Genomic DNA, 11,107 nt, shown 5'->3' on the forward strand with positions numbered 1-11,107 from the left:
CAGTTATAAAAGCACTAAGTGTTTTCGACATCACTATGTATCGCTCGAGGGTCAACATAGGCACCCGAAGAGTTAGAGTCCCAAGTAACTCACTGTTCTATGCAGAGTTAGGTGCAGGTTTCATAACACTACCTGCGGCTACCACAAAATGTTTGACTTCGTGCACTTGTTTCGCATAATGTTTAAAGAAAACGCGCGAGGACTTCCAGCCTGTGAAGTTTTTAAGGCTTTCAAAGTCCATACTCTGAAAGAAATTCAGAGATGATGCAACTTTCCTAGGATCATGACCGGCGGGTGTACTGTCAGGATCCGCTCTGCGAATGAAGTAGGCGATTTTCGCTCTTAATTGTTTCAGTGACAGGTCGCTGCCCGATGTTTCTCCTTTGAAGAGTTGGCCTCCACCAAAGTTCGAAGTTCTGCGAAGATAGACCTTGAGGCTCTCTACTGGGCATAAAGAGACATCTTCCTTCAGGGGGCATATTCTCCAGGGGCCCCATCTTTTGGTGGGTAATTCATTTTTGGCGAGAAACGTCGGATCAGGGGAGAGGGTAACGTCTCCTGTATCGGTAAACAGGATGTGCCCTTCCTCTCTTGATAATGCCACTATTTCGCTGACTCGGGCTCCCGAAGCAAGAGCAAAGAGAAATATAACTTTCCGAGTCAGATCCTTGAGAGGGCATGAATCATTATCCAAGTTGGAGGCGAAATGGAGCACCTTGTCTAATGACCAGGAGATCGGTTTCGGTGGGGGTGCTGGACGTAGGCGAGCACATGCTTTCGGTAGTTTATTGAAGATGTCGCTGGACAGATCAATTTGGAAGGCATACAGAATTGGTCTGGTCAAGGCCGATTTGCAGGTTGAAATCGTATTGGCTGCTAATCCCTGTCCATGAAGGTGAATAAAAAAGGACATGCAGAAATCAATTGTGATTTCCTTAGGATTTTTTGTCTTGACGAAGGAGACCCATTTCCTCCAGGATGATTCGTATTGCCGTCTTGTGGATTCGGTCTTGTATTCCTCTAGGAAGTCCAGACTTTTCTTCGAGATCCCAAACCTCTTCTTTGCGGCTAGGGAGAGAAAATCATGAGATGAAGGTCCTTGATTTTCGATGATGAAGCGAAGACAGTCGACTTCTGTACTTGTTGGGAGAGAACTGGGCCCGGGAGAGGGATCAGCTTGGGCTGCAGCTCCAGGACCAGGGGGGTACCAGTTGCTCCGGGGCCACTTGGGAGCCACTAGGGCCGCTGTCCCTTTGAAGGTTCTCAGTTTGGAGAGGACTTTCAGCAGAAGGTTGGTGGGAGGGAACAGGTAGATCTTGGACCATCTGTTCCAGTCCAGTGACATGGCATCCACTGCTTCTGCCTTGGGGTCCTCGTACGGGGCCACATACCGAGGAAGTTGATTGTTGTCGCTCGTTGCGAAGAGATCTATCTGAAGTTCTGGGACTTGGTGAGAGATGAAGGAGAATGATCTTGCGTCTAGAGACCATTCCGACTCTATCGGGTTTGTTCGAGATAGAGCATCCGCTGTCACGTTGCGGAATCCTTGTAGGTGAACTGCAGACAGGTGCCACTTCTTCTTCTCTGCCAGACGGAAGATTGGGAGAAGCACCTGATTTATCTGGGGCGATCTTGAGCCTTGGCGATTGAGACAACAAACTACCACCGAGTTGTCTAGGGTTAGACGAATGTGGATCGAGGGAGGCGGGGATAATTTCTTCAGAGTTAGAAGGACCGCCATGGCCTCCAAGATGTTTATGTGGAACGTCTTGAACAGGGGAGACCAGGTGCCTTGAGCCTGTTTTTGGTGGGAGTGACCTCCCCAACCCTCCAGCAAAGCGTCCGTGTGGATGTTGAGTGATGGAGGAGGGTGTTGAAGAGGAATGGACCTTTTCAGGGCCTTTGCTTCCGACCACGGCTTGAGGAGAAGTCGAAGTCTGTTTGGGAGCCGTCTCTTGAGGTCTCTTCGAGCGATGGATGCAGAACGTCTCCAGACTCCCGCGGCATCCTTTAGCTGTGCACGAAGCACTGGGTTTGTTACTGAGGCGAACTGTAGAGAGCCTAGAACTCGTTCCTGCTGGCGTCTTGAAATTCGTTTGGATTTCAGTAGTCGCTTGACAGACCCTGCTATTTCCTTCCTTTTCTTCTGGGGGATGGAAAGGCGGTGTGACTGAAGGTTCCATTGGATTCCTAACCACTGGAACTTCTGAGCTGGAGAGAGGCGAGATTTCTTCTCGTTGATCTTGAATCCCAGGTGTTCTAGGTACTGGGTGACTTTGTTGCAAGATTTTACACAATCTTCGGGCGATGGAGCCCAGACTAGCCAGTCGTCGAGGTAGGCCATCACCTGGACGTTTCGGAGGCGGAGCTGTTGTACTATGGCGTCCGCCAGCTTTGTGAAGATCCGAGGGGCCACATTGAGGCCGAAGGGCATGGCCCGGAAGGCGTAGCTTTTCCTTTGGAGTCGAAATCCTAGGTAGGAGGAAGCGTGATGGTTCATTGGAACGTGCCAGTAGGCATCCGCCAGGTCTATGGAGACCGTGTAGGAACCTCGAGGCAGAAGGGTCCTTATTTGTTGAAGAGTCAGCATCTTGAACTTGTCGTTCGCTATGAACTTGTTGAGGGGGGATAAGTCCAGAATGACTCTGAGTTTGTCGGAGTCTTTCTTGGGGACACAAAACAGTCTTCCTTGGAACCTGGTGGACTTTACCTTCCTTATCACCTTCTTGTTCAAGAGATCTAGGACATATTCTTCCAGAAGGGGGGTTGATTGTTGGAAGAACTGCTGGAATGTTGGGGGTGGTTGAGTCCAACTCCAGCCTAGACCCTTCTTGACGATGCTGTGTGCCCAGGGATCGAAGGTCCAACGATCCTGGAATTGGCGGAGTCTTCCTCCCACCGGAAGCACTTCATTGCTTCTGGTGTCCCGAGGGCTTGCTGCCTCGGCCGCTAGCTCCCTTTCCTCCTCTGCCTCTGGAGGGACGGCGAGACGCGTCTCTGCTTGCACCTCTGTTTGAGCCTCTACCTTTGGGACGAAAGGTAGTCGTCTGTTGCTCGAAAGCAGGGGTGAAGACCGGTGACTGTGACAACACCGGTTGGGTGACCAATTGAAAGGTCTGTTGTGGCTGAGCTGCCACTTGGGAGGTAGCGGGTCCCGGAAACTGACGTCTTGGTTGACGTTGCTGGGGTTTCTGTTTTGAGGATTTCCTCTTAGGTTGAGGTCCGTCGTCCTGAGAGGGTTTCCTCTTTCTTGACATGCCCCACTTGTGGAGAAGGTTCCTATTCTCCGTGGTGGCTTTGTCGGTGATTTCCTTCACAAGGTCAGAAGGAAAGAGGTGTTTGCCCCAGATGTTGGAGGAAATCAGCCTCCGGGGTTTGTGTTTCACAGTGGCACCTGCGAACACGAATTCACGACAGGCTCTCCGAGCCTTCATGAAGTGGTATAAGTCCTTCATCAGGGTTGCCATGTGGGATTTGGCAAGTACCATGTAGTGGTCTGGTACTCTGGTGTCACAGGCCATAATTTCAAGTTGGACTTGGTGGGACATGGATGCTGCGAGCCTCTCCTTCGTATCTTGTTCCCGACGAAGGAGGTGATCGTTGAGCTTCGGGAGGTCTTCGTTAAACTGACGTCCGGCGACGTCAGGATCTAGCTTTCCCACGACGAACGTATGCTGGATGTCCTTCCAGTGTCGAGCGTCAGGGGGAGTAACTATGGAGAAGGGTCTGCACTCCTCCAGTGCAGGGCAGGCTTTCCCCTCTTCCACAGCTTTAAGGCACGCAGCGAAGGCCTTTTCCAAGAATGGAAGTACCGCATTTTCAGGTGCGACATAAGTAGGGTGCTTCTTGCTCAGGGCCGGAAGCTTAGAGCAGGTAAAACCCCTACTCTTGAACGTGTTGGCTAGCATAGCCTGGGCCTTCGCGAGATCGAACACTATCTCTTCCTTCGGTTCGGTCTCTTCTTTAGAGGCAGGTTCAGAGCGAAGTCGGACGTAACAGTCCGGGTAGGCCTCGAAGTTTGGGAAGAACTCCACGTCTTCCAAAGGGACCGTGCCGATCTTGTCGCTGACGAAGATCCTGCCAGTCGCGATAACCATATGCTCAGCATACCTCCATGGGTTGGCATGTGAGCAAGCGGGGAGATCCTTAACCGAAATCCGCTTCGGTTCTCTGGATCCCATCATGGACCTGATGAACTCCTGATTCTCCTTTAACCTGTCGTCCATGACGGCTCTAATCAACCGGATCATTTCTTGAGTGGATGAAGAGGGATCCGGGGTCGTGGAGGTAGACGGGATAGACACTTCCGTCGGTGTAGGAGTAGGGGCGGAGATGGAAGGAGGAGCGACCTCTTGCTCCGACTCGGCGTATTCCACCTGGTCTTCGTCATCTTCAGCTCCTTGAGCCATAAGGGTCTTCTCCGTGTCTTCCGAGACATCCGACATATGTTCGTCATCTTCGGAATCCAAGCGGCACTCGTGCATGGACTGGGCCATGACAACATCAGGTTCCACTGTAATTTGGACAGTGGGAATCAAATCCTTGGGTACCACTGAATCAGGGGAGGCCTTAGGGAACAGGAGTGACCTCATTTCTTCAGTGGCCAGGTACGGTCCGGTGGCATTCTTCTGGAAGCCACGCACCCACTTGCGTAGCTTCTCCCGAGAAGTGTCCCTGACCTCCGCTGAGGGAGGGTTATGGAAGGCATCAACTAGGTGAGCCTGGCAGACCGTACAATTCAGTGGGTCCCAGAATTTCAGATCTCCTTTCTTGTTAGCACAAGGGGCGTGAGTCCTGCAAGCCGTATGCCCGTAGAAGTGCGGGCGTTTCACAGCGCAGAAGTCGAAGTCACACTTCATCTGCTCCTCCTGTGGAAGAAAGAGAAAATGAGTATGGGGGGAGTCATAAGAGTGGTTCTTAAGCTAAGTTAAGATTAATCATTAATTTTAACTTAATGAAGGGTGTGATGCATAGAGATTGAAGTAGTAAAGAAAACATACTCCATGCATCCCGCCCGGCTGGCTACCGCAAGCTTTATCTTTGAATAATCCGAGATGGCCGAAGGCACAGGATAGTATTCCTTAAAATTCCACAGGGCAATGGAATTCCATGGAAAAAACCAAGGATAAGTTTGGGACCGAGATCACTCAGTCCCAAATGAGGGAGCTAACAGGTCCCTTAGGGTAACTGCTTCTGGCAACCAGCCGCGCTAAGATGCACGCAGCATGCTGGAATTTTGAAGAATGCAAAGAGACAGCATGATTACTAATAGAACAGTACCAAGGCACTGATCTTAAGAGTGTAAACAGGCCATCTGTTTGCAGTGTAGGGCTATCAGTATTCATATGATAGCTAGTAGAAGGGGGTGCAAGTAGTCTTGACGCCTCCGGGGGGTTCCGGCAGACCTCCGGCACGCCGGAGGCCGCTCCAGCAGTTTCTGGCATTAGAACAGACAATATGTAAGTCAAGAGTAATACCAGGGTGGCGGCCGCCGGCACAATGGCAGCACGCCGGCAGAGGAGCGGCGGCTCTGGCAGTCGGAGGATGCCGGATTGGTGACTGGGACAAGGATGGTTATAGCTGAACCAGGTTGCCGGCAGTGGATGCCGGAACTCCTGTGGCCGACCGGCAGGCGGACGGCGAAGCTAGGAGGAAGGAGGAGAGCCATCGGCGGGAGCCGGCGGCGGTCGACAGTCCCCCGCCACGCGGGGGGCCGGCGGCATGGGGGAGGGGAGAGTCACCAAGGTAGGAGGCGGGTATCGCCGACAGTGGAGGCGGCAAGGGCCGGCACCCGGATAGTGAGAGAGACAGGGGGAGGGATGTAAGAAGTCCAGTCATGGACTCCCAGACATCCCCCCCTGAGAGGGTGTACCCAGGAGCAGGGGTCTCAGAGGACCGGGAGCTAGGGTAGCCCAAGGGAGGGCTAGGGGACACCCAAAGAGGGGGGAGACCTCCACATGCAGAACACATCCAGTGGCTAACCCCATAGGACACTATGAAGGGTATATGTACCAGAGCGGACTGCACATGGAAGCTCAGGGTAGCCCTATCACTCCACCCTAAGGAGGAGTTGTAGGACAGGGGACAGATGGGTATAGACTAACCTAAGTGTAGGCTAGGCTATACAAGAGATAGGTGGGGAGGGGAGAAGAGAAGAGTCTTCCAAGGAAGGGGTTCTGTACCAGAGCGGCCACTAGGGAAAGGGAGGACACTCCCTAACCTAAGATAAGGCAGCCAAGCTGAAACGGTGCATGGGTACAGTTTCAGCAGGGGACAGAGTAACCTTCCAAAACCTAACCTAGAGCAGGGCTAAGAGCCCTGAACTAGGAAAGATAGAAGACATATCGCTATCGCAGGACAGTCATAGACTATTCCTAGCCATAGAGGAAGGGCTAGCCTTTCCTCACTCTCGGACGCAACCCTAAGGGGGGTTCATTCCCTTAGGGAGGACTGAGAGGCGATAAATACTCCATTAGACACTTGATCCCTCTACTTAGAAAGGGAATCAAGGCTAAACAGAGGGAATGCCAAGGCAGGGGATGAAGGAAGCATATAGGGGTCCTACAAGTAGGTTAGGTTAGGAAGGGACACTAACTAACCTATCCCCTATATGGTCCCTGAAGGCGAAAAACACTTGCATCACAGTCGAAAGTATTGTAAAATAATGCCACTATCTTCATAACTTAGCCTAGGATCACTAATAAAATCATGCATGAACACTGATATATAGGCGCTCTGGCCTGGGGGCTATAGTAGCCTACTGGTATGAGGTCAATCGATGACCGATAAAAAGTGTCAAAACACGATATAAAAGTTCCTAGCTATGAAGACTAAATAAACTAATGTAATCGATTAGTAAATAAGGCCGGAAGCGTTGTTGTGGCTAACTAAATAAGGCATGCATAACAACAATGACGCCATAAAATGGCGGGTCCGGTAGAGGCACAGCTCTGCCACAAAACAGCAATTATCTCGGAAAGTAAAATTTACTTTACGGTCAGAGCTTAACTAAACAATACTGGAACCTTGTACTCAACTTTCCAGAAGAAGGCGAGGCTGAAGGTAGCGACATAACGTAGATGCAAAGCGATAAGTAAAGCACAGGGAAAATCCGTCTAAGTAGGGCGAGCTACTGAACAAAGGATGAAGACGGACGTGACGTCATTTAAGCAATGGCGCCCGTTTGTTTATGTCTCGAGTACCAGAAGTAGCCACGAATGAGATTAGCTATGGAACGGCTCCCAGCTATTCTCAGCCCTTACACACCGAAGCATTAACTCTGTTCGGGGTGTAGATAGCTATGTGGCGCTTTAATACATGCGTCCCCTGTTGATATACGATGTCTTAAAGGGAAACCTTTAGGATACTCGCTCCAGAAGTTAGAATTCTGTGATAACCTGTGGTTAAATTCTCTGGGAATATCTTAGTAGTTATTTACCCAAGGAAGCTACCAAAAAGGAACCTTCCATCAGGACGCCATGGCTTGAGCCCAAAAAAGAAACCTATTCTCAATTGCTTTCTGTCATGGCAAATTAAAGTTCTGAATGTGAATTTTTCCTCTGATAAGACCAATTAATCTGTATTTAAACCATTGTTTTAATAATTTTCATAATAAATCAAACATATAAAAATGAAATTCGTGTCTTTACAAAGTACAAACCTTAAACCTTGTTATTTAGACTACCGTTTATTCTGTTGGGGCTTCGGACTTGTAGTGTTTTATTATAAAATCAATCAATAATCAACTGAAAATTCTCAATTTTATTCCTCAAAATATTTAAAATGATAATGGCAGTTACTATGATAGAAATGATCATAATAAAACTTACACAAAAATCATATTATAGCCTATATTTCTTTCTCACCCCTAAAAGAAAAGAAAAGGGTGATCTCTAAAGGGAAAGTCTGTAAATGATCAACATTTGAATGGTATCTCAAAAGTATAAGAAATAAGAAAATATTCTTTTCATGTTATATATATATATATATATATATATATATATATATATATATATATATATATATATATATATATATATATATATATATATATATATATATATATAATCATCGTTTTATGTATAAAAATTAGTTAGGATTTAAAAAAACCTTTATATTTGAATGAATGAATGAGCCTTGACTACTTTGAAACGGTAGTTCATAAAACCAGAGGAACCCACAAAGTCTCTTTAGCTAGAGCGTTTGAACAAAATGACTCGCGTAAATTTAACTGGTTCGCTAACAGCAGCCCATAAATCAGAGCAACCCTCTCGCCTTGTACGTTTTAAGCGGGATATATCTGGTGTCTTATTGGCCGATTCTTTCTCAGCTCTGATTGGTGGTTGTATGTGACGTCATATAATTATTTTTATCAATGAATTTAACCGGGTAGGGCATAAAACCTATACCTATTGCAGATATATTATGATTGAAAATTCAAATTTTCATCGAAATATACTTAAAAATGGTTACTAATATTATAATAAATAGATAATAGATGTTGTTGGAAGGTATAAGTTAAATAAATAAGTCATATTTGAAGGAATACTTTCCTGTATTTTTGGCTACGATGTGTGTGTGTGCGTGTGTATGTGTAAAGCTGTAGTAACTGAAGGGAACCACCAATCACAGCTTGGGAAGACTTGACCAATTAGAGGACAGAAATTTGAGGCCAAGAGAGAGTTCCGATGTCTTATGTGTTACTGTCTGAGAAACCTGTCCGATTTTCCATGAAATCGCTCTAGCACATATAGGACGGGGCTGAAATGTTTTTTTTTATAAGATTTGTAGATAAAATTTTCTAAATTAGAGAGATGGACATTATTACTAAATCATTATTTTTGTTCTGAAAATACGTCATTGTGACGTCATCAAAAGTAAGATGAATTTTACAATTTGTCCCCTGCTTCTGTTTGTTGGTTTGAGTCAGATATCAAGCTTAAACCGTGAAGTAAACTTTAATTTGCATTTTGTTACATTAATCATGTGTTTATGGAGAAATATGTAATCATAAAAGATAGGGGTAAAATACCAGCAGTAGGCCTATACATATTACAGATAAATTATGACTTAAACACTGCAAATTTTACGGAAACAAACTCAAAACAAAATCATTCAGTAATTAAATACATATTAAGTACCATAGTATGAAAAAGCCCCCCCCCCCCACTCCCTGGCAGTATTCGAATGAAATATCTCTGATTTGTTTCGTTTGTCAACAGCAGTCCATACGAGAGGACCCCTCTCACCTTCAAGCGTTTCCTTAGCTGGAAATATCTGACGTCTCATTGGCTGATTCGTCCTCTGCCTGTGATTGGTGGTTGTATTTGACGTCATACAATCTCGTATATATTAATGCGTTGAACTGGGTAGAGGTAAAATATCTATACTCATTTTTAGATAAATTACGAATTAGAAATCACAATAATTACAAAAACAAACACACAATATCATTAGGTTTCTAATGAAATAGAAAATGGATCTTGTTTAAATATGTAAGCTTAATAAATAATGGCAACGATGTTAGATGTGTATGTGTGAATTTGTAAACAAAGGCAATAACCAATCACAGCTGAGAAAATACAACCAACCAGAGGACTGGAATATTTCACTTGGACAGAGAGTTCCAGGGCCTTATGAGTTGCTGTTCGAAGAACCTCCCCGAATTTTCAAAAAATTGCTTTCAAATGCTCTTGTTATGAGGGACCTGAATATTTTCTTTTTCTAAAAGTGGGATTAGATATATAAATCTTCAATATATATAGAGTTATAGTCCATTATAAGATGTTTAATAACATGTTATCAGAAGGATAAATTCTAATTACCAAATAATTATTTACATTAAGGTAAATACGTTTTTGTGACATCATAAAGCTTGTCTAAATGACTGATCAATTCTATTTGCTGGTTTGAGTGAGGTATTAACACGTGTCTAATATTCTATATTCAAATAAATAAAAAAAAAGAAAAAAAATTATTATATTGAGCTTAGATAGTGAAGAAATTGAAATGAATGTAATTCGTGTTTTGTTGCATTTCAATTATAATGTCATTCATTATTCGAAAGAATAAGAATGTTTTGGCCACGTGACCAAATTTTGAAAATTGAAATAAGGAACATCAAATTTGGAGAGGTAGTTGAACAATATAGATGCACCTCTTCCGAGTTACATTAAGCATGCAGCGACACAACCACGAAGTCCTTCTCATCTGGGTCCAGTTGTCCAAGGCCTACTTCATTGATTTCTTTTATTTTAAAGTGAGTTAATTGTGGATTTTGTTATAAACACCTGTTCATTACATGTGTCAAAACATTACAATATTGCAATCAAGCATGTTTTGTAGCTATAAATGATATCAGAGCTAATGTGACTCGCCATACTATATTGAATATATTGTAGACAATAAAATACACATGATAAAAACCTTCCCACAATCATTTTGAAATGATTTCCCTCGTTGTAAGAATGTTAATTTTCATTTGTCATATTTTGCCATGGATCCAACTGCCTGCTTTCAAGAGATGGTGTTTAGTTTGTGCATATGTGATAAACTCAGAACAGGACTAGTGTGGATATATATAAATATATATATATATATATATATATATATATATATATATATATATATATATATGTGTGTGTGTGTGTGTGTATATATATATATATATATATATATATATATATATATATATATATATATATATATATATATATATATATATATATAAAAAGAGAGAGAGAGAGAGAGAGAGAGAGAGAGAGAGAGAGAGAGAGAGAGAGAGAGAGAGAGAGAGAGAGAGAGAGAGAGAGAGAGAGTTTTTATTTTCAAATATTGAAAAATACGGGACAAAAAGGCGTCCCGGGGATAGTTGATAAGGGACACGGGACAAATATCATAAATATGGCCTTCTCTATCATAAGGCTCAATACTACAGAGTATTCTAGTTTTTTTCCAGCTGTGACGAAATTGTGGAATAATCTTCCTAATTCAGTTGAGTCGGTAGAACTTCATAAGTTCAAACTTTCACCGAATATTTTTGTTGAAATAGGCTGATATATCTCTTGTTAATGTAATTTATGTAATCCATTTTAATGTTGTTACTGTT

This window comes from Palaemon carinicauda, chromosome 2 (assembly GCF_036898095.1).
Source record: "Palaemon carinicauda isolate YSFRI2023 chromosome 2, ASM3689809v2, whole genome shotgun sequence".
Lineage (NCBI taxonomy): Eukaryota > Metazoa > Arthropoda > Malacostraca > Decapoda > Palaemonidae > Palaemon > Palaemon carinicauda.